We start from the raw sequence: 25,365 nt of genomic DNA on the forward strand, positions 1-25,365 counted from the left end.
AGATTCTTATCTTGTCTCCCCAAGCTCTTTTCTCTCTGTGTCTCTCTCTCTACCTCTCTTCAGTTCATCTTCATCCTATATCACATTAATTTCCTATAGTGTATCTTGCCTGTTAAAAAAAAAAATAGATGATCTTATGAATTCTACTCAGTAAATTAAAAATCTAGAAATTCAATGTTCAATGAACTTCACAATCTTCAACCTGATTTTCTAGCTCTGTCTTCCAGAACTTCTTGTACTTCAACATCATATTACCCTAATCCAAAAAGTTGTGCAGGCACACTGGTATATGTAAGTGTTATATGTATATACATATATATGTATATATAGATATATGGTGCAGCTGTTAAGAGCCACAACTTGTACCCAAGAGACCGGCAGTTCAAATTCCCCAGGTGCTCCTTGGACTCTATGGGGCAGCTCTACTCTGTCCTATAGGGTCACTATGAGTCAGAATCCACTTGACAGCAATGGATTTGGTTTTTCGGTATATATATATATATACATATACATATAATCTGACATATATATCTGACATACATATTTGATACACACACATATATTTATGCAAAATTCATTCATTCATCCTTCCTTTAACACATATTTATTGAGTGCCTGTGATATGTTGGGCATCCTGCTGGGGCATACAGCAATGAAGAAGACAAATACACAAAATCACACACACACTCCGGCCCTTGTGCAATTTATGTTCTTATGAGGAGACAGACAATAAAATCAAATTCAGTGTCATCAAGTCAATTCTGACTCATAGTGACCCTATAGGACAGAGTAGAACTGCCCCATAGAGTTTCCAAGGAGCGCCTGGTGGATTTGAACTGCTGACCCTTTGGTTAGCAGCCGTAGCACTTAACCACCACGCCACCAGAGTTTCCAAACAGACAATAGACACGATAAATAAATACAAGATACGTTGGTGAGTAGAAGGGGACAAAATACACAGCAGGTAAGGGGCACAGAGAGTGATAGGAAGCAATTGTATGTAGTGTGGACGGGGAGGCTTCGCTTAAAGTAACAGGGAGGGTGACTGTAACCAAAGGCCCAAAGGAGGTGAGGGCTTTCTCTTCTTGGCTTTCTACATTTATGCATTTAGTCATATTATTCACTCTTCTAGGAAACGCCTACACAGTCTTTTCTTGATATTCTCCGTTTTAAGATCATCCTTATCATTTTTCTAGTCTCTCTCTTCTCTGAACTCCTAGTATTCTTGTTTTTTGAAAATTGAGGTGGGGTTAGGAAGGGAAATACCAGTTTTTCAGTATTTACAATTTGTCTGGTACTCTGCCAGGCACTTTATATTATTTCAGTTAATTATCATCATAATAATTACACTATAATCAAATAATATATTGATTATTATAGGCAGAAATAACTTATTGTAAAGAGTACATATTTTTTTTTACATATAGTATGATTTGTATAAATATGCACATAAATACATGTATGTTGAGATATTAAACTTATTAGAAAAATACACACTGGACAGCATGTGCAAAATTGTATTTGTGGGGTTACCCCCGATCTTTTCTGTCACATAATTCTGTGTTATTTGATTATTTTCCAAAAACATGTGCAGACGGTCCCTCAAAAATAATATATTTGATTATAAGTATAATAATTATTTTAAATACAACAAACCCACTAAAACCAAACCCGTTGCTGTTGAGTTGATTCCAACTCACAGTGACCCTATAGGAGAGAGTAGAACTGCCCCACAGGGTTTCCAAGGAGCAGCTGGTGGATTTGAACTGCTGATCTTTTGGTTTGCAGCTGAGCTTTTCACCACTGCACCACCAGGGCTACATATTAAACATAATGGTATAATTTATCCAATTATATAATAACTAAGTAGTGGCTTGTATCCACTTTATAGATAAGGAAACTGAGGGGAACTAAAAGGTTAAGTAAATTGCATAAGGTCACATAACCAGAAAGCAAAGGGGACAGGATTTGCCCTCATGTTTTCTGAACTTGTGGTCCAGGACTTTTCCACATACCCTATGGCCTTCACGTGCTGGGCATTTCTGTGTTCTTCAGAGTGTCTTGTACCATACCTTCCTCCCAGCAAGCCTTTAACTTCCAGTAGCATGACCGAATGAATGGAAGTAAGGAATGCAAGGCATGTTTGGGAACATGGAGTGGGCCATGCAATTGGCAAAGAGCATGTTGGTGGGGAAGGAGTGGGAGGCTAGTCTAGAAGCATAGGCTGGCAGAGAAGGAGTGGGAGGCTAGTCTAGAAGCATAGGCTCGCGGGAAAGGAGTGGGAGGCTAGTCTAGAAGCATAGGGCGTGGTCTGGAACACAGAGCTACAGTGTTTGGACTTTATCTTCTACGTACTAAGGGTGGTGACTTGGGAACATTAATTGCACAGGATTAACTGGGGAAATAGAAAAAAAACAGCTAAGCAAGCAACAAACAAAGACAGATAATAGATAAAGAGAAACTTTTAACTGTGATGAGGTCAGAGAGTTGAGCAGGGAAGACGCTGAGGAAAACCCAGTAGACCTGGTTATCAGAAAGTCAAGGGCAACCTGACAGACCTATTTTACTGGACCCATAAAAGTGGTTACAGGAAGTGAAGGGGTGGGAGTAGGACATGCATCAGTCCCATAGACATAATTGACGGTACTTTCAAAGTGGCCAGAAATTGGGAAGAAAAACAGCTGTTTCTTATCTGATTCCAAACATCTAAATCATTTTTTAAAATTCCCTCATTTAAAAAGCTATTCTTGCTACTTTTTCCCAGCTGATTTACACAGAAATGGAAAGGGTCAAAAAGGTTTGTGTGCCCTGAATAATAATTCATTTATTGGTTTTTGCACACCTGTCCGCCCTGTGTGACATCTCAATGTCACCTTATGTCTCAGGTGTCAGAGCAGCTTTTGCAGATGGTGGCAGATCAAATTTCACTGTCTGTGCCAGCAAGTTCCCTTCCTTTCCCACAGGGCAATTCTTCCCTCCCATTGGGCCACCTCCCTTTAGTTATGTGCTTTGCACCTGCTGTGCAGGGAAAAATACACCCATACCAGGTCAACATTTTTCTTCATGTTCCTGAACCATCACTTCCAGCTTTTGATGTAGGCTCCAATCTGGGAGAGGGACACCTTCCAGTCTTTGCAATTCTTATCTATGTGCTCATCTAATATTTATCTGTCTAAATGGTAACTCTGTCCTGTAGGGTTGCTATGAGCTGGAAACGACTCCACAGCACCTAACAACAACAAACGTTAAGCGGGGGCCCCGGTGACACAGTGGTTAAGAGATATGGTTGTTAACCAAAGGATCAGCAGTTCAAGTCCACCAACCACTCATCAGAAATCCTATAGGGCAGTTCTGCTCTGTTCTATAGGGTTGCTATGAGCTGGAATCGATTTGACGACAATGGGTTTGGTTTTTGGAAACATTAACTGGAGGAGCTCTGGTCGCTCAGTGGTTAAAGTGATTGGCAGCTAACTGAAAGGTCAGCAATTCGAAACCAGCGGTGGTCTCCGAGGGAGAAAGATGTGGCAGTCTGCTTCCACAGAGATTTACAGCCTCAGAAACCATATGGGGTCACTACGAGTTAGAATTGACCCGACAGCAGTAGGTTTGGTTTTAAACGTTAACTTCTTCTGTGTTGGCCCCAGAGTAAAGGAATCAAATGCTGATGGTCTTTGCTTCCCTCTCTGACGATGGAGTGCCAGGGCAAAGGCCACAAAAATGAGCCTCTGTCTTGGTTTTCAAACGTGTTCCCTGTGGCGAGAATGTTTAATGACATGAGTTGATGTTTGTGACAGAATAGGTTAAATTTTTTTAAAGGGTACAAAATAGTATGTAGATAAAATATACACACATATAGGAAAAATATACTGGATCAAAATATTAATATTGATGGACAACTACCACGGTCGCCACCAGACTGAGACCAGCACAACTAGATGGTGCCTGGCTACCATCATTGAGTGCTCTGACAGGGATCACAATAGAGGGTCCCAGACAGAGCTGAGGAAAAATGTAGAACAAAATTCTAACTCACGAAAAAAAAAATCAGACTTACTGGTCTGGCAGAGACTGGAGAAACCCTGAGAGTATGGCCCCCAGGAGACCCTTTTATCTCAGTAATAAAGTCACTCCTGAGGTTTACTCTTCAGCCAAAGATTAGAGAGACCCATAAAACAAAATGAGAGTGAAGGGCACAGCAGCCCAAAGGCAAAGACTAGGAGGCAGGAGGGGACAGGAAATCTGGTAATAAGGAACCCAAGGTCAAGAAGGGGAGAGTGTTGACATGTCATGGGGTTGTTAGCCAGTGTCATAGAATAGCATGTGTTCTAATGGTTTAATGAAAAGCTAGTTTGTTTTATAAACTTTCATCTAAAGTAAAATAATAAAAAAAAATTGTATATATATAATAAAATATAAATATATATTAATATTGATTGTCACAAGGTACTGGGATTGTCATTGTTAGCTGCCATTCAGTTGATTCTGACTTATGTAGTTGGAACACAGGGTTTTGTATCTTCTTTTTGTCTGTATGGTTTTAGATTTCTAAAATGAAAATGAGCTACTTTTATTACAATAGTAAGAGCTCACACTATGTGGCAGGCACCACTCTAAGAGATTAAAATACCAAAAACCCAGGACTGTCGAGTTGATTCTGACTCATAGCGACTCTATAGGACAGAGTAGAACTGCCTCATAGGGTGAATTTTGAAGTCAATCTCTTTGAGATATAAAAGTGGCAGATTAAGCAAGCAGAGATAGAAGGAGACAGATGCCATAGGAACCAAGGAACCAGGCAACAGAAGCTGAGTTTCCAAGAAGCGTCTGGCAGACTTGAACTGCCAACCCTTTGGTTAGCAGCTGTAGCACTTAACCACTACACCACCAGAGTTTCCTCTAAGAGATTAGCCAATTTAATCTTCATAACAACCCATTTTCTTTATGTTCAGATGAAGAAATGGAAGAATAGAGCCATTGAATAATTGCTCAAGGTCACAGGGCTATGAATAAGCTATTGATAAAATATTGAGAAAAGTTACTTAAAAATCACAAGAAGAATGCCCAAGGCTGTGGTTAGACCCTTTCAGCTTCTCTCAGCCAGTTTTCAAAATCCAGTAGAAGACATTTTATGTTATGGATTGAATTGTGTCCCCCAAAATATGTGTTGCAAAGCCTAATCCCCTGTGAGTTGGAATAGACTCCACAGCAGTGGATTTTATACCCATGGTTATAATCCCATTTGGGAATGGGTTGTCTTTGTTATGTTAATGAGTCAGTATTAGCATAAGGTGAGTTTTGAGTCAATCTCTTTGAGATATAAAAGTGGCAGATTAAGCAAGCAGAGATAGGAGAAGACAGATGCCATAGAAACCCAGGAACCAAGCAACAGAAGCTGAGAAACTACATGGACCTTCCCCCAGAGCCCACAGAGAAAGAAAAGTCTTTGCTTAGACCTGATGTCCTGAATTTAGACTTATAGCCTCCTCAACTGTGAGAAAATAAATTTCTGTTTGTTAAAGCCACCCACTTGTGGTATTTCTATTATAGCAGCACTAGATAACTAAGATGCCCCGCCCATACAGAAGCACTATTGTGGCCCTGGCATTGGGACTTTTTACCCTGTTGGGATCAACAGAAGCAATTACTCATATAACATTGTAGTATGGTCTAAAATGTTGATAAAAGAGGGTATACTTTTTATCAGCTTATTCACAACATCAAGAACCTATAAACAAAGGTCCAACAGGATTTGCCAACCCGTGTCATGCTCCTGTATTTCTGCTACCCTCTCCGCCTCCTTTAAGCTACCCTGACCCCCTCAGGTGCTCCTGCCCTCTTCTCCATGTGACTCAACTCCTTATCCCCAAGGTCTGGTTCAGTCCAGTTTCCTTATTTCTGGGCCACCATCCTGTCCTCTTTCGAGCTTGTAGAGATTTAATGATGTGTGCAATTCGTTGTACAATCACAGGGAAAGCAGTGGTGGAAACTCGTGATGTCTACATTTATTTCACATGTTTATACTTGCCTGTCTTATTATGAAGCCCCGGTGGTGCAACCTGTACGAGCTATGGCTGCTAATCCAAAGAGTGGCGGTTCGAATCCACCAGCCGCTCCTTGCAAACCCTATGGGGCAGCTCTACTCTGTCCTATAGGGTTGCTATGAGTTGGAATCAACTCCATGGCAGTGGGTTTGGTTTGTCCTATTTATAGTGTGAAATTGTTGAGAATATCTCCTCACCACCTAGTTCTCGAGAGTATCCCCCTCACCATTGAGTTCTCATTTCCTTTTCCCTTTTCAAAGATGATGCTCTACATGTTATTCTCCCTCCCTCCTGCATGGTCTATTCTTCTCTCTTGGATTATTTTCATCAGCATATAAACATTCTCTAGTAACTCCTGCTTCAAAACAACAAATAAAAACCTTTCTTGACCCCACACTTCTTTCCAGATACCCGCCAATATCTCTGCAATGGTTAAGCAAAGCTTCCCCAGCAGGTATCTATTAGTTGCTGCTTCTCCTTCATTATTTCACAAACTTTTCTCAGCTCGTTCCATTTGGTCTTTGGTCTTCTCCAGGTTCTCCAAATTTTTCTTTTTAAATTCACCCACAACATTCACAGCTGTTAAATCCAGTGGCTGTCTCCTTGTTCTGAGCTGACTGGACCACTCAGCAGCAGTGGGTATAGCTGGCCACCCCTCCTGCCTGACACACTTTTCTCTTGCCTCCCATCACTTCACTCTCACCTGGCTTCTCTCCTACCTCTGGGGCTCTTCCTTCTTACTCTCCTCTGCTGGTGTCTCCTCCTCGGAGTACTTCAAAATGTGGGACTATCCCAGGCTCAGACTTAGGTACCTTCCTCTTCTTCATCTTCATTTCTCCCTAGTTGATCTGTCCAACGATCTATCCAGTTCCACAGCTTGAATTACCGTCAACATCCTGATGCTCCAAAATCTATTTTTCCCACCTTGAACTCTAGGCTATACTTACATGTTCAAATACCAACTTGACATAAATTCTTGGCTATCTACATAGAGATTTCAAACTTAGCAAGTTCAAAACAGAATGCTTAATCCCCTCTGTCCCCTGATCCTCCTCAATCTTCCCCATTTCAGAGATGGGTAACATTGCCCACACGGATTGGACAGCTGAAATCCATGGAGTCATGCCGGATTCCTTTCCTCGGCTCCCCCCCACATCTAAGCCACTGCAGGGCTTTTGGTATCTACCTCTGAACTTGAACTCAAATCTGACTTTCCCGCTTTGTTTATGCTCACAAGGCCTAATGAGCCAATTTTCTAAGCACTCTCCATTAGGCTGATGCCAGCATCCTTTTTCCTTTGTACTTTTGCAGCAGGTTTCTAGATGGTCTCCCGAGTCACCAGCCAAAGTGACAATTTAAAAATATAAATCACATAACGTAACTTTTTGATTTAAACCATCATGACTTCCCGATTTATTTAGAATGAAGGCCAAACTGCTCATAGTGACCTGCAAGGCCTATGTCCAACATGACCTGGCCCCAGCCCAACCCTCGAAGCTGCCTGGACTTCCTTCTGCTCCTAGAATACATCCTGTCTTCCCCACCCAGGCGTTTGCATCCATTCCTTCTCCCCAAAGCACTTTTTCCTCAGGTCTTCACAATTGGCTTCTTCTCATGGTTCTGGTCGTAGATCAAACGTCATCTCTTCAGGGAAGCTTCCTGATCACCTCATCCCATCAGCCACCTTAATTTTCTTCACAGTACTTGCCAGTATCTGGAATTATTTAGCAGGATGACTCTCTCTCCTCTTCTGGAGTGTCAGTGTGGAAAGAGAGGATACCTGTCTGATTCACGGACGCGTCTGCTGTGTCTGGACCACAGCTCGACTCACAGAAGTCATGCAATAAATATTTCATGAATGACTCGAGAGGGCTCAATTATGTGCCCTGAAAAATGCTGCACTCAGATCCTAAATCCTGTTACTACATTAAGACAAGAATCAGAGATGCCCCAAAGATAGCAAGTTCCTTTGCACTTTATTCTGTAATGGTTAAGAACGCAGGTTCAGGAGTCAGAATGCATAGGTTTGAATCCTTGAATTTCACATACGTGTGTGTGATGTATGTGTGTGCATGTGTGTGTGTGATCTATAATTTCTTTTGTTCCATTCTAAAACTTTATGATGTGTAAGTGAATAAAGTTTAGACAATGTCCAGTTAGCAGATTGTTAAATTGTTAGAGAAGGCTTTGGTGAGAATTTAAATTCTATAAAGAACCCCCTACTTTCTGATAGGCCCCAAATGACTGCACACTGATTCAGTAATAGCAGCACGCTTTAGGAAGACATTCAGTAGGGATATAACTGAATCTAATTTATTGCTGGAATAAGTAAAATATAAAAATTTCTTACTTTGGATCATACCATGAGCCTAAGAATTTATCTGCAGTCCTTTCCTATTTCACGTAATTGTTCTTAGGGATAAAAACACAGTAGAACCTCTCGGTATTTTGAAATTATTGTTCATATTTCACAAGGCCTAATGAGCCAATTTTCTAAAGCACCTTCCATTAGGCTTACCTGTAAACTTGCCTTCAAGTTGATTCCGACTGATAGTGACCCTATAGGACAGAGTAGAACTGCTCCACAGGGTTTCCAAGGGGCAGCTGGTGGATTCGAACTGCTGACCTTTTGGTTAGCAGTCAAATGCTTAACCCTAGAAGGGTCTTAATGAACGTTGGCTGGATTGAGTTGATAAACTATTACTTAAACCTAATGTGATTTCATTTAATATCTAGTACTAAAATTCGCCCTATTTCTAGCAATAATGCAAGTAAATCAAGTATTTTGTTTTTAGATGCTCTATCTGAACTTGGATTTGGGAGACAAGTGTAATCATCACTAACAAACAGATTTTTTTTTTTTTTTAAATAGAAGTTTAAGTTCCCTTCATTGTATTCTAAAATACTTCAAGAAATTTGTTTAACACACAGCCCACCCTTGATGAATACTTATTGCTAACTTAATAGTGACATGCTAAGAATCTTTTCATTCTTTTATTCACTCAGCACTTTAAAATACCTATCAGTGTGACATAGTAATTATGAATACAGGGCCTGGAGCAAGACTGCCTGGGTTCAAATCCTTGTGTAACTGCAAATGGGTTCCTTTAGCCTCTCCGGATTCAGTTTACTCATTTGTAAAATAGGAATATTAATAATACGTCATAGGCTTACCAAAAAGAAAAAAAAAGTTGCCATCAAGTGGATTCTGTGTTGGCTTTTAGTGAAGAATGAATTAGCATGCATGTATGGAATTATCATACCTGCAGGGAACAGTGCCTGGCATTTTGTAAGTGCCATGTAAGTATTAGTTATTACATACAGAATGTTTGCTTTTATTAACAGGTCAAGCTCCATTGAGGAGGTCAAGAGATGCTTGTCCTGAGGAGGTCAGAGATGTTTGCTTCCGAGATAACGAGGAGGCACCTTTTATTAAAGAATGCCCTTGCTATTTTTAGGTGTGTCAGTTTGGTTTTGACTCAGAGCACTTCAAGGAGCGGCTGTGGATTTGAACTGCCGGTCTTTCGGTTAGCAGCCAAGCTCTTAACCACTATGCCACCAGGGCTCTTATTAAAGTATAGGCAGCAGTATTAGTTACTTAGGCAACTTGGATGGCATAAACAGTTAAGCGCTTGACTGCTAGCTGAAAGGTTGGCAGTTCAAATCTACCCAGAGGCACCTTGGAAGACAGGCCTGGTGATCTGCTTCCAAAAGGTCCCCACCTTGAAAACCTATGCAACAGTTTTACTCTGACCCAGATGAGGTTGCCATGAGGCGGTATCGACTTGACAGCAATTAACAATAACAATTAGCTACTTTAAAACTAAAGCTTGTCAGTTCTGGGTGGGGGGTTATAAATGACAGTTCATATTTCACCTTCTTTCCCTTTAAATAATGAAGAAATCTGGTGCTATTAAACAGCAAAAAATAGTAAAAAAGATGAAGAGTAAGGTAGTGGAGACCACAAAGGTTTTAACCTTTTTTTTTTTTTTTAAATACTTTAAGTACTATTTAAAAAGGCAACCAATTTACAGATTTCTGGACAATATGAACACTGTGGTGTTTAAAACACTTTGAGACATCTTAAGTTACTGGTGTTGATCGAAACACAATAATAATTTGTGTTCCGTGTAACGATACTTGATACCGAATTTTCTAATTTCCCAAAGTCTGAGTCTTGTCAGAGTGGATTGGTAGAACAATGGAAATATTTCACGCTCTGCCTGCCTGTCTTTAAGAAAACATAAAACCCCTATCAAACCCGTTGCTGTCAAGTAGATTCTTGAAATTACTCTCATCCTGGTGATTACAAGTTCATGGTACATTTAGCACAAACAATAGAGGCTTAAGAAAAGAGGAAACATTCTAGAATATAATGAAAATGAGAACATTTAAAAATATTTAATCATTTAAAATCCCTATGGATAACATTCTAAATCATTTACAGCTTAACTTCGGTTGATAGATAGGACATTTTGAATCATGTTCTCATTCTTTGTTCACTAGAGAAAAATCAAAATAAGCTGGTTGTTTCACATTCTAAGTACATTCAATCGAATGTAGCTGAAATGTTTTAAATTAAAAAAAGCAAATGTTGACATTTGAGAAAGTCAATGGGTGCCTGAATGTCAGAGCTGTTCAATTTACTTACAAAGTTTTTCAGGAGAAATGAGGTTTGAATCACAACCCCACTACGCTGTTTGCATTGGAAAAGCATGTTCAGAATGAAGTCCTCTGGCACTCAGGCTCTCAGGCCATTCATATGTCTTTACCCCATGTGCAGTGAAGTGAGCAGTTCCTTACCTTCAATGAACACCTCAGCAGATGTTGTGTCTGAGCCGCTGGGGTTTGTAGCCAGGCAGGTATAGCGACCTGTGTCGTCCTCGAAGGCCTCTGCTATGACCAAGGTATGGAGGTCCCCACCCTCGCAGCGGATGCGAATATCAGGACAGTTGTGCAGTTCCTTCCCTTCACAGAACCATCTGCAGCCAAGTGGAGGTCAAGAGACAGGAGAGAAAGAAAGGAAATGGTGGTGTTTAAAACAATAAAGCAGACGTGAAAGACTAGATGCTATGTAATAAGATGCCGGTTTGATTAAAAAAAAAAAAAAAGATCCGCATCAATGTTACCAATGGAAGCTATACATTTTAGACCGTGAAATTAATGACTAGACAATTCCCATAGGTTTTCTTTGTAAGACATCTTGTACATTTTATCAATTGTGAAACAAGGGACCTGGTCAAACTTAGAGAGACCGTTACAGTTACAAAATAAAAGGAACAGCCATTCAAAGTGGCTTATAAAATGTTTGAGGATGAACGCCTTCTCTATTGATTACACTCTTATCTATTGTTCTTATTGAAAGAAAAACAGAAAAGTAATATAAACACTATGCTCAGAACTCCTGATGTTTTAGGGAAACCTCACCATGCTTGTTAAGAAATCATAGGCAGCCATATTTTTGTTGACCCTAAGGCTTCTGATCAGCTGAGCATCAAGAGATTTAATGCCTTCCACATTTCTGATATTAACAAAATTTTCTAGCAGATCACGTGGCCTGGGAGACGTTAGAGAGACGTAGAGGCTGTGCCATAATTCATTCTTGCTGGTCAGCAATTTTCCTTTCCCAAACAACCAGGACCTTGGTGTAGGAGCCTGCTAGGGGCCAGATTGCTTTCACACAGGTTCTCTCTCACGCTCTGTTCCCCATTCCTCCAGCACCTCAAAATTTCAAAGGATTTGGTTGCCTTTACGTTTTACAAAAAAAAAAAAATACAAAGCTGCCCTGAAGACCTGCCAAGCGTGAATTATTTTTAAAAGAAATGTGTAAGAATGTACCACTTAATACAACTAAAAGGACTGAAGTCTTTGGGACAATACTGTCCATTTCATTTTTCATTAGCATTTCAAGATTTTCGGAATCTCATCTGCCATAAAAGACTTCAGACATGGTATCCTTTCGTGAAAACAGGGCACTAAAGATTGTCTGTCTAAAGTGTTCTGCATTTTAGGTTGGCATGATGTAGGTATTTGTATATATCCAATTTGAAAATAAATTTAATGAAGCAAATCAGTTTGTTAATATCCAGTGTATCAACACCAGAAAGCAATTAAGTATGGGAGGCTTGCAAAAGAACAGATATGACTTTGGGAATTGAAGGACATACCTTAACCAACACACTGAACACCCCACGCAATCTCATGGATATTACTTTTGAAGGTCAATTGAGGCCAGTATTTCTTGATTCTGGGGCATTTTGTGGTTTTCTTTGTTTCCATAAAGTCTTGGAGAACTTTCCAGCCTAGAGCCATCTCTCATTCCCTTCTTTTCTGTTCTTTTCACAACTCTCATCCAGATCCTATCCATGAGCACCAATCACGGCTTTAGTCTTTTAATTACTCTTTCCATATCCAGTAAGCTGTCAATTCTTTCCATACTCTGACACTGAGGCCCTTCCTATAAGTTGGCCTTGACTTTATTTTCTATTATTTTCTTATATTAATCCTCTGCTCTGTCAAACATTTGTATGCATTTATTGGTCCCACTATAGGGTCGCTATGAGTCAGAATCGACTCGACGGCACTGGGTTTGTTTTTTTTTGGTACTCGGTCTTCGTGTATTATCTGCCTACTTTCCTTTTCCCGGGGCTCTGGTAGTGCAATGGTTAAGAGATTGGCTGCTACCCAAAAGGTTGGCAGTTCAAATCCACCAGCTGCTCCTTGGAAACCCTATGTGGCAGTTCTACTTGGTCCTATAGGGTCGCTATGAGTCGGAATCAACTCGACTACAATGGGTCTGGTTTTTTTTTTTTTTTGGTAGGGGCCATTGTTTCTTAAGGTCAAGCTAAAGACTCCTTCAACAGATTTAAATTCAACTGCACACATAGTTGCTGAACACGTCTTATGTGGAAGCTATTGCATTACATACTCACAGGTGACATAAAGAATTATGCCTGGTGAACTTTGAAACTAGTTGAAATGTTTTTCTGTCTGTATTGTCAATTAAAGCTTTCTTAACTTCCATAAAAGAGATATAAACCAACTCATAGGGGAAACTGAAGCCAGAAAAACACTATTGAGGCTTACAAGACAGAAAGATGAATTCCTTTTGGTTAGATGTACTTCATAGGGAAGCCTTCATCAGCCACCCAAGTGGGGGTAATATATTGTCTTCTAATTTACTGGTCAGCAAACTTCAGCCTGTGGGCCTGCTGCCTATTTTTGTATAGCCTGGGAGCTAAGAATGATTTTTATATTTTTTAAATACCTATTCCAAAAAGAAATAAAAAAAGAGTAATATTTTACGGCATGTGAAAATTATACAAAGTTCAAATTACAGTGTCCATAAATAAAGCTTTATTGGAACACAGCCATGCTCACTGTTTACGTATTGTCTATGGCTGCTTTCTCACTACAATAGCAGAGGCGTTGTGATAGAGGCTGTACGGCCCACAAAGCCTAAGATTATTACTATACGGACCATTATAGAAAAAGTTTGCCCATTTCTGCTTTAACTCCTTGCTCCTTAAAGTGTGATCCTTGGATTAGCAGCGGCAGCATCACTGCGGAGCTTGTGAGGAATGTGGAATCTTGACCTTCACCCCAAATCTACAGAATCAGTTCAGCTCCCAGGTGATTCATATGCACAGTGAAGTTTAAGAAACTCTGGTCTAATATGTTTCTGGAGCCCACTAAGCTGCATCACAGAGCTCTGGCTCTCCATGAATAGGTTATTCACTTCTTTAACATGGCAACCACATTTTATGTGTGGTGTGTCCCTAGTTCCTTGCACACAAGTGTACACATAATTGTGCTCTCTTTGTTTCTTTCAACTTTACACTGAATTTTTTTTAACATCATTCATTTGACAATTAGTCATCCATCACTGTGACACTTTCTGCATTGTTTCTGTATAGCATTATTCGATGGCTCACGCATTTAGGTACTATTTCCCTACCTAGAAAACCGACTTTTTGATTGCAAAAAAAAAATTTTTTTTTTGTTATTTTTGTACTTTTTGTTGGTCTGGAGCATACTGTACATAGTCGATGCTTTAAATATGCTTATTATCTGCTACTTATGACTCTGGAATACGGGTCCCATGGAAAAAGTAGGGAAAGGATCTATGGCCTCATAGATTGGAAAATGTTGCCGATTATATCGTAACTCCTTGATGTTTGCAATTCACATTTTCTTATCAAAGACTCAGAAGTCCTGCAGTGAAGTAATCAATGTTGTCTATTACAGTATTTACTCAACTTATTTGACCACGAGATTCTTTCTCACTTAGCACCTGCCAGCATCCCACACATATGTTGCAAAACGCTTTTGTAGCATATTCATTCCACAGAGCCTGTATTTCTTTTTTTTTAAATGATTGGAGACCAGTTATTACCTGAGCAATGAAAATAAGGGTAAGGCTGAAGAAAATAATCAGTAAGCACAATAAAATATTTGAAATATATCTTAATACTGTCAGAAAGATTAAAGCAGCAACACATCTCCTGCAGCAGGCTAATGTGTCTATTCAGCCCTCTAAAATGGCTCATTATGTAATAGAACTGTTCAGCAGTTGCAAATGGTACAAATGGTTGGTGCTTACAAACCACTAGGCTGACCTGTTTTTTTTTTTTTTTCCCTAAAAACTCGTACTTTTTTTCTCCAGCTCTGTGAGGGAATAAACTGTAAAAAGTATCGCAGATTGTAAAATGTAGAGGAAATAATGGAGAGAAAAGGCTAGATTTGTCCAAATCAGGTAGTAAATATAGTAATTAACATGAGCCATTTATACTGCTTCCACACTGTCAGGGAATATCAAATTGTTACTGATGTAAGTGCCTGTCAAGTGCCTAAACCAAACACCAAGCCCATTGCCACTGAATTGATTCCAGCTCAAAGCGACCCTATGGGACAGAATAGAGCTGTCCCATTGGGTTTCCAAGGCTGTAAGCTAACCAAAACGTTGGCAGTTTGAATCCACCAGCTGTTGCTTAGAAAACCTATGGGCCTGCTCTACTCTGGTCTATAAACCAAAAACCAAACCAACTGCTGTCGAGTCGATTCCAACTCATAGCGACCCTATAGGACAGAGTAGAATTGCCCCATAGAGCTTCCAAGGAGCACCTGGAAGATTTGAACTGCCAATCTCTCGGTTAGCAGCCATAGCACTTAACCACTATGCCGCCAGGGTTTCCACTCTGGTCTATAGGGTCCCTATAAGTCAGAATCGACTCGATGGTAATAGGTTTGGTTTTGGTTTTTTAATCTTTACGAAAGCAAACTGCCACATCTTTCTTCAGCGGAGTTGCTGATGGATTTGAACCACCAACCCTTCGATTAGCACCTGAGTGCTAAACCACTGTACCACCAGGACTCCTCATCAAGTGACTAGTCCCAAGCTATTATAATGTGGTAAGACAGGGTGTGACCCAAAGAAAGGGGAACAACTGCAAATATTTGAATGGCAGACTCCCGAAGAAACAGAAAAGGCAGCCTGGCTCCTGATGTATCAGTGTTGCCAAGATTTAGATAAATGTGTATTTAATTTTTGATTGGAACCATTTGCACATTAGAGTTAGAAACGGCCTAGCAAAGAGGCTCAGTTGTGACTTTAGGAAAGTCCAAGATAAGACTTTCTAGCCATAATGTTCCATGATTTTAAAGTTTCTGTGAACTGGAAGGGTTGCATGTTTAGTGATTGTGTTTAAATTTATTTCAGGAAACGATGTAGAAAATTCACTGATGAAAGGTGAAAGTGAGTAAGAGCTTAAATTCTTTGAAATGTTATTATGTAATAGTACACTGGATCCATGAGTGTTTCAATGACGTTAGCATTTTGTCTATGTCACTTTTCAATCACCTCGTGTACATGAGAAAGTTGGATAATGAAAAAGGAAACCAGAAGAAAAATTGGTGTGCTCAAACTGTGGATTTGTTAAGAGCTGAATCTACCTTGGACTGCCAAAAGAATGAACAAATCAGTCCTGGAATAAGTACAACCAGAATGTTCCTTAGAAGCCAGGATGGTGAGAATTAGACTTGCTTACATTGGACACATCATCAGGAAAAAGCGATTGCTAGAAAATGACGTCATGGTTGGTAAAGTAGAGGGCCAACAAGAACTGGGGAAATCCTCAAGGAGATGGACTGACACAGCAGCTGCAGCAATGGACTTGAACACACCAATCTTTACGAAGACGGCATAGGACCCGGTGATGTTTTTTTCTGCTATATATATAAGGTCACCATCGGCCACAGCTGATTCCAGGCAACTAAGAACAACTATGTCATTACCACTGTACTTCTCACACGGTATTGAAATGAACTTCCTGTACCTTTCCATCCTAGTAGAATGGAAGCCTTTCCAGGGTAGGGGCCTGGTCTCATTCACCAGTACAAGAGTAGGTACATGGAAAACTGCCATTGAGTTAATTGAAGAAGCATATGGTTACAAATGAAGAAAGGATTAAACAAATAAATCGTTTAAATAATGTCTGTCATAGCTGCTATCTTATGATAGATATGGAGAAAAGTTTATCTACTCTCACCTATTCAAACTGAAGTGCATTTAAAAAGCATAAAATTAAACCCAAAATAACCTAGTTAACGCATATATTAGAAGAGGAAATCAGCCTTGTCTAGTCTTCATATAGCAGGTGAATGACAAATCACCTTCTTATCTAAAATGAGAGAATCCTAGAGTTTTGAAGTTTTGACACTACAGGGAGATGAATTAAATGTGCTACAGCCATGTGTATTCAGTTAAATTTCTGAAAGGTCATACTTCTATCAGCTTCCTGGCAAAGAACTCAACCATGTTTAGTTTTCTTTAAAAAACCAAAACCAAGCCCAGTGCCGTCGAGTCCATTCCGACTCATAGCGACCCTATAGGACAGAGTAGAACTGCCCCATAGAGTTTCCAAGGAGCACCTGGTGGATTTGAACTGCCAACCCGCTGGTTAGCAGCCGTAGCACTTAACCACTACGCCACCAGGGTTTCCTTAGTTTTCTTTAAAGAGGAGGCAAAAGTTAGGTCTGTTGACTAACTTTTGACCTGAAAGTTTTCGTACATTAAGTTCTTTTTGTGAGTGTGGTTTAAGAGAAGCACTGCTGGTTACACTGGGAAGCATACAAAAAAGGACGGGTTCAGTTTTGTCCTTATGGCACACATAAGGACACTGTCCCCCTTCCTTCTCCTGTGTCAGATGTCACGGGTTGATTGGAATGTTCCTTTCTAGTGAACCACAGTGTCTCAGAATCCCTGCATAGCTGTTCAAGCCGGCCACAAAGCAACTAAAGCTGGAGTTTGAGATGAAACGCATTTGTCACCCTCAACTTGGTCTCTTTTGTAGAAGAAACATTGTTTCTTTCCTCTGGATCCTGAAAGCCCTTCCTGTGTTATTATGGGATAGGAGCGAAGTGGGGATTTGGCAGTGAGGGAAGTATGTGTGGAAGCATCTACGGTGGCTAAGAAAGAGCCTAAAACCAAAAACCAAATCCATCGAGTCAATTCTGATTCATAGCGACCCTATAAGGTTTCCAAGGAGCAGCTGGTGGATTTGAACTACTGACATTTTGGTGAGCAGCCAAGCTCTTAAGCACTGTGCCACCAGGGCTCCTAAGAAAGAGTCCACTTAGGTAAAACCCCTTTGATGACAATCCCCCTTCCCCTCCCCTCTGCCACTATAGCCTTCTTGCCTTTTTTTTTTTTTTTTTACTTCATTTCTAATACCTGGACACCGTGTATCTAGTGAACAGGATATTGGATAGCATACTGGAAAATTAAAATCCAAGTATCGACATTCCCATTCTGTACCTCTGATAAATTTCAGTTTTAATGGTACTTGGAATTTTCTATCACAACACAGTCAAAATGCATAATTATAATTTCATAGTTAGGATGAGGATACTATACAATATTTGGGAACAATGATGGCTCTTAAGGACTTGTATAAATTCAAATTAAGGGAAAATAATGACTACTCATTGAAGGTATGCTATGTGTTTTGCAAATCAGACCTTATTTTTTTTTCACAATAGTCCTGCGAAGCAGTTATCACTGTATTTTTAGATATAGTGAACTCTCATTTATCTACAGGGACGAAAAGAACAAGGACAATTCAATCCAGATAATCCCCAAAGCTTCATTTTCCTCAATATTTTTAGCTTCATCTTTCACCGAGCGTTTTTACTATGGATATAAACAAGTTTTAACAAAGTTTACTGATTCCACCCCCCATAATCTCTGGTGGGGCTGCTAAGCAGCTGTATAACTGCCATGCAACAGGGAGCTGAGGGAAGCTTGAGAAGTAAAAACTCAGCTTGTGTGGTAAATCCCCCTTCAAAAGATTTCCCAAACCCGCTGCTGTTGAGTCGATTCCAACTCATAGTGACCCTACAGAAAAGAGTTGAGTCGCTAATATAGGAGTAAACCAGTTATGACTGGTTGTCAGATCCCAAAGCCCTAAATAGGCGATGAAAATAACCTTACGTTTTTTGGAAATAGGAGATGCAGTCATATTCATTCATTCATTCACCAAGGGGCTAATTGCACTTAGACTGTAATACAGAATCTGATTGGTGGTATAGGTGACAGTTAAGTGGGATTTTTTTTATTTCATGGAGCCGTAGGGAAGTCAGAGAAGAAAACTCAATTACGGAAATAGGCAATGTTGAAAACACTTCATGTGATGATGTCAGGTTCTTCCATCACATGCGAGTATGCACGGCTTTAAACATGTTTAAAAACTGGTAAAAAGCTTCTCCTTGTAGATTACATTTGCTTTGGATAGAATACTTAGGTAGAAATCAGTTTAGTGGAGAGGGGATAATGTTGATGACTTCGTGAATCTTGAATTTTCACAAAAGATTTATGGCACATAAAAAAAGGATTGGAGTAGTTAAAGCTCTGTTTTTATATATAAAAACATTTTTTGTGTGTGAAATGGAAGGGTTGCATATTTAGATAGCAACAATGATAGGTATTATCTAAACTATTTATTTGTTCAACCCTTGTAAGCACATACTTCCTCAATTAATTCAATGGTAGTTTTCCACGTACCTACTGTTGTACTGATTAATAAGACTAGGCCCCTACCCTGGAAAAAAAAGTATATCAAAGCTGTAAAAATATGATTTATTTCTTTATGTCATTCTGTGCTGAAATTTTGAAAACAAGGATACACACACACACACACACACACACACACACACACGCATATACGTACCAAAAAAAAAAAAAAGAAAACATAGCCTTTGAGTTGGTTCTGACTCATAGCAACCCTACAAGACAAAGTAGAATTGTCCCATAGGGTTTCCAATGAACAGCTGGTGGATTCGAACTGCTGACCTTTTGGTTAGCAACCACTGCTCTGTTAAAGCGCTGGGCTGCTAACGGAAAGTTCGGCAGTTCCAACCCATCAGCTGCTCCTCGAAAGAAAGATGTGGCACTCTGCTTATAGCCTTGGAAACCCTACCGGGCAGTTCTATTCTGTCCTATAGGGTTGCTATAAGTCGGAATCGACTCCACACAATGGGTTTATATATACATATATGCTGCATTTTTACACAAATAACATGCAGCTTCTACGTTTGTTTGCAAGCTGTGCGCTTCCCCCGCAAGATATTTTCCTAAGCGCTGCTATGCCAGTTTTTTTTTTTTAACATGTTCTGTAAAAAAATTAGCATAGTGTGCTTATGAAAATACCTTGCAGGAGGAGGAAATGGTTGGTAAACAAATGTAGGTGTGCATTATTTGTGTAAAAACACAGTATGTATACATATCTGTATGTACACACACTATATATTCATTACTACATATATTCATCGTTTTTTTTTAACATATATTCATTGTTGCATAGTATCTTTTTCTCAGGATTTTTCTAACATTGCAGCCTAAAAATGAGATGGTGCCAAAAGTTCAAGGATCCCATTATGGCATCAGTACTGAAATTCAAGAAGGTGTTTTACACAGAAACGTTCAATATTGAATTGTTCACTTTTTGCATTTCAAGGTGAGGTTTAAGGTAACCGCCGATGTGGTGTCAGTCTGCTTGTTGGAGAGCAGCTGCCTCTGATTGCAGTCTCGGGGACTGTTTGGTTTAGGGATCAAAAGGGGTCACGAGGATACTAAAATCAGAGGGATCGCAGCTGCTTCTGAGCAAATGGCTGTCTCTGAACACCACCAATCGTTTCCATTCTTGGGCAGTGTGAGAAAATATTACAATTTACTTCCCTGACGTGGCCTTCCTTTTTTCCTTCTCTTGTGACCCTGGCAGCTGGCAATGGGGCTCAGATCCGTATAACGCAGCTGAGACACACATCTGGGAAAGTTCAGAAGACTCTGATTCTCTAAGATAGGGCAATAATTGCTGGTTTATATGAGTATAAATTTAACTGATAAATGGGAGGAACCAGCAAATCCACATACATACCCTTTCCGGTAGAGTCTACAAATAGCTTATGTTAGAAAAATCACATATGGCATCGGTTGGCTCACGAGTTGGCTAATAATATCCATTCTAATACTATCAATTCTCAGGAAATATAGATTTTATGACTGGCAGTTTCTTTCGGCTACCCTTATTTTATTGAACCACAACTATGTATCATGGAAATTTTCTGTACCTTGTGTATTTTAAAACACGTGGCTTTTAAAATGAAACAAACCTAGCTTATAAAACTCAGAAAGTGTCATCAACAGTTGGATTTTAATTTTCTCCCCCTTTATCCTGAGAAGGAAGCAAAGTTATGTCGAAAGATGCCTCCCTATTCGTTCCTCAGAATTTCACTGATTTGTGCTTCCTGGAAAAACGTATCTTCAAAGGGATGCCAATGGTGATTGTCGGATGGCAAATTTAGCCCCCAGCTGCCCCTTCCTATCTCCCAACGTGTAAGCAGCCACGTGTCTTCATGGAAACACACGCATGAAGAAAACTATAGCAACCAGTTCCTTTAATGTTATTATAGTGGAAATAAAGGGTAAGAAAAAACCCCAGAGAAATGAATGGTTCAGCAGTGGTTATATTTTCCAGGTGTTCCTTTCTTCCCATGGAATGGCGGTGCTCTGCCATGAGTTGGAGAGCCACGGAGACAAAATCGGCAACTTATGTCCAAGATGAGTTTTGTTTATTCTTAAGCTCAACGTTGAGCCATTTGCAAATAGCTCACTTCATTTATCCTCAATTAAACACTGATTCACTTTTATGAAGCAGTTTTTGTCTTGTCACCAAAGATTTCTTAATTTTTTGCATGTGTTCGCATTAACCACAGGACACACCATGTTTATTCTGTCATGTGGATTTATAGGCAGTCTGAAGTGAAATTAGTTCTTGCCTAAATTTACTGTGGCTATAATTTCATGACTGCTCAGCCCGAAGGCCAATAGCTAAATTTGTGTGGACAACAGATGTACTTTAACCTTACGGTCCAAAAGAGACCAATAAATAGATTGGCTTTTTGAAATTCAAAGCCCAGGAAATGATAAAATAGATGTGAACCAAAACCAGGCTCACACCTACCAACTCTTTCTTCTAATAATCACTTTATCTTTTAAGTAAGAAAGATAAAATACGGGGGGAAAAGCCAATCCAGCTAAAACTGAACTTGAAAAATAATTTCATCTTTTTTTTCTCTTACCCTGGAAGGTTGCTTCATGTGTGGACACCATTGAGCATGCAGGTATTTAATCATCATCCTTAAAAAACAAGTATAAAAACAGGCGCGTGGAATCTATACTAAATATTGTGCTGCCAGAAGCTGTTAAAATCTTAGATTGCTTCTAACATTTTCCACATTGGTGATGGAGTAGAAGGGACCTGGGATTGGGATCCAGTTGTCCTGGGTTCTGGTTTAGCTTGGATGACAGCCCAGCTAAGCTGACTTTCATCCAGTCACTCTTTCTTTTAGGGCCTGGGTTTCCTTATTTGTGAAATACAAGGAATGAGCTGGACCAGTGCTTCCTCAAACGTGTCCCAAGAAGCTAGTTCTGTCGCAAATTGACAGATAACATTGAAAAAGGGTTCCGTGGCTAAATAAGTTTATGTCGCACTGGGTTACACAAAGTTAAACATTTGTCTTTATTACAGAACTTTTTAGAACCTTGGCTGTGCCAACATACACTGAATTTCCAAGAGAGCGCTATGTAGACATCCTTCTCAGTCTTACTGGACACGGAACGCTCGTTTTGAGAATCGTGTCGAAGGATTAGTGTTATGTGGAATACGTTCTGGAAACACTGGGTTGAATTATCACTAAGATCCCATCTAATTTTAGGACAAGGACAATTAGTAACTGGCATACAGTTTACAGCTACCTCTGCCAGTGCCCACAACAGACATCAATAAAAGGGCAAAGTATTCTTTCCCGCTGGCCCACACTGGGCTTCTGAGTCCTTCTCAGGTGGTGCTCTGGGCAGTCACTACCAACTGGTTAGGGTTGGCCCTGAGCTGCCACATATTTGCCACATCTGCTTTAACAGCCTATGTTTAAATACGATTTTCTTAGACAGGAATATCTGTGAAATGTTGCTTTCTGACCTCTCAGTGATCTTTGAATTGTCTGTGCTTTTTTGGACAAGCTGCTATTTTGTCAGGACATATAAAATTGCTGTTTTTTTTTCCTCTTTGGAAAATGCCCAGGCTGACCGTATAATATATTGTCCATGCCAGGACATTTCTGAACGTGACACAGATCGCTGTTAATAATTACAGGGCTAGATAGGGGCTGTCCCAGGCAAACCAAGACGTGCAGTTGTCTCACTTAGAGCTCACTGCCAGGGCAACTTGAAAATGTGATTTTTGGCATTAGTGAGTATTTTTCATTCTTTGCAAATGTGATTCATCTCCATGAGTCGATAAAAGTACATTTCACAGTATGAGAGGAAAAAAAACTCCCAACCCTCCTGTCACTCATTCAGAAAATTCTTATGTTACACCTGTTAGTGAAAAAAAAAAAAAAAGATTCTGCCTCAAGAATCCTCTAAGAAAGCAAACAAGTAAGCTAGCATGACCCGACAAGTCGCACTTCAAAGTTACCCATATTGTGAAAATTTGTACTGAATGCTTCCAAGCCTTCAAAGCGTTGAGGGAAAGAATGGATTTACAGAGAAACCCTGAGAATGAGGGATTGCATAATAGAACAGCCAGAGGTGCACGCTCAGCTATTCTGTTGCCACAGTGATGGCAGGTAATTATTAGTTATTGTGGCAACTTGGAATACATTCCGAAGGGGATAGAATGGGAGATGTTTTATTAGATAATGCTGTCAGTCTTCTATGCTTTTGGAACTTTTCCAGTGAAATCCAGTGATTGCCTCAGAGTTGTGAAACCCTAAACGTCCCTGGCTGGTGTGAACGGTTTGCACGAGGCTACTAACCTAAAAGGTTGGCAGTTTGAACCCACCCAGTGAGGCTGTGAAAGAAAAGCCTGGCGATCTTCTGTAAAGACTACAGCTAAGAAAACTCAACTCTGTAACTCATGGGGTCACCATGAGTCAGAATCGACTTGAGGGCAGTAGGTATGAAACCCTAAAAGACTAAAGTCAAACTAGGGAAAGAGGTAGCCGCTCCTCTTGGTGTCTTCAGCTCTGGAATTACAGAAACCTGCCTAAAACAGTTCACGTGTGGACTCCCAGAAAGCTCAGTAGTTATTTCTTTGCTCTTGACAAGCAATTACATTGACTACAACTTCCTTTCCAGCAGTAGGACATCTTTCCCCAATGTCAAAGTAAAAGAGATTTCATCTAAAATTTCCTCCACTTCATTAGTCAGCCCCTCAGTTTCTCGCCTTAATATTGCTACCAGCTACACTGGGTACTGGGTTGGGTAATCATGATTAGGGGACAGAAAGGACAAAACAGAATGGAAGTGGGGATAGAGAACGAGGGAAAACATCCCTCTTTCTAAAAAAAAGGAAACATTAGATTTCAAAGGTATTTGCTTTTCTGTCTTCCATCTCTTCTCCACATGAGTCTTCACCTAACCCCGCCCTGGCTGAGGTTACATCAGTCAGCCAGCGACAGCTATTCAGGGCAAGGAGGGCAGCTTTAGTCTCACGTTTGGGGATGTTTTCTCAGAGGCTTTAGAAGAGCTTTGAGACCCCCGTCACAGTTTTCTGACTTTCTTGTCTAAAGATGTTCAAATGTGGCTCGCGTGGTCTCTGAGGAACCACAAAACCAACACCTTAAAACAGAGTGTGAGCATGAGAGACGTTGAACTACAAACTGGCCTGGTCAGTCAGTTAGTAACCATATGAAAAGAATTCCTTCTCTCTCTTTCTTCAAGTTAAGGTGTTCCAAGTTAACTCTTTCCAAAGCTGTCTCCTCTCCTGGATGCTTCTTGTTCTTCCTGTTCTTACTTTGTGTTACTTCTGTAAGCCACTTTCAGAGGTCAGCTTTCCAAGGAGAGCTAGAATAAATCAAGTTATCTACCCAGGATAAAACTCAGTTTAGATAATGAAAAGTTAGGAGTGGCTGGAATTTGATTGCTAGCAGGTAGCACTCATGAGCCCTGCACCAGCCTTGGTTTAAATGGTGAAAGTCTTCATTAAAGACTGAGCAACGTTTACACACACACACGCACACACACACCCCACATACCTATATATACGCAATACTTGGTTTAAACTTCTGACATGCTCCTTAAATCAAGTTCCTGAAAGATCTTCAAACATCCTGCTAACTACCTTTTGGACTCTAGACACACAGGAAATTCTCCAAATACTCTCTGTCCTCCTCCTCCCAACCATTTGGATCAAATACATACTTAAGGGTTTGTAGAAAAGTGAGCCATTTTCCAAGGAAGTTGCTTCCACTGCTTCCCCTCAGATCCTGGGTGTGTGGAGCTGTGCCTGGAGCAGGGAGGGGCCTCAGGTGTATGAGCAAGAGCCGGAAGTTGAGATTAATTATACCTTGTTTTAATTGGCTATTTGAATAACGAATAAAATGACATGTTTCGTTTCAGTTGGCTTTTCAAAACAAATTACCTGAGGCTGATGTTTCATTGGAATAGGTGAGCTTTTTAAAAACACTGTTAAAATTAATGTGCTGAGCCAATGTAGACTTGAAAGCTTTTCCTTGGAAATACGCGGATTTTTTATGTCAGGCTGAGAATGTTCTCTCTCCTGATAACCACCAGAGCACCCCACTGTCCAGCTCTATCCCCCCATTTGGCGCTTATACCCTGCATGCCCCAGTTACTGTGATCTCAGACACAGCTTTGAAAATTGGCTTCAGAGGCACTTAAAGATTTGGCAAAAGACAAAACCAAACAAACAAACAAAAAAAAGCCCTAAAACTACAACATGGTGCCAGCAAAAGAATAAAAGGT

General features: G+C 40.1%; 1 protein-coding gene across 1 annotated transcript in view; it reads right to left on the bottom strand.

Annotated features, from left to right (window-relative positions):
- Window positions 1-25,365, bottom strand: part of PALLD (palladin, cytoskeletal associated protein) — a 318,926-nt gene that overhangs the window by 269,787 nt on the left and 23,774 nt on the right. The window contains exon 2 of the mRNA XM_023554972.2: window positions 10,845-11,023. The gene's annotated coding sequence lies outside the window, so the exon portion shown is untranslated. The remainder of the gene's footprint in view (window positions 1-10,844; window positions 11,024-25,365) is intronic.

Source organism: Loxodonta africana, chromosome 21 (genome assembly GCF_030014295.1).
Source record: "Loxodonta africana isolate mLoxAfr1 chromosome 21, mLoxAfr1.hap2, whole genome shotgun sequence".
In the NCBI taxonomy this organism is placed as follows: domain Eukaryota; kingdom Metazoa; phylum Chordata; class Mammalia; order Proboscidea; family Elephantidae; genus Loxodonta; species Loxodonta africana.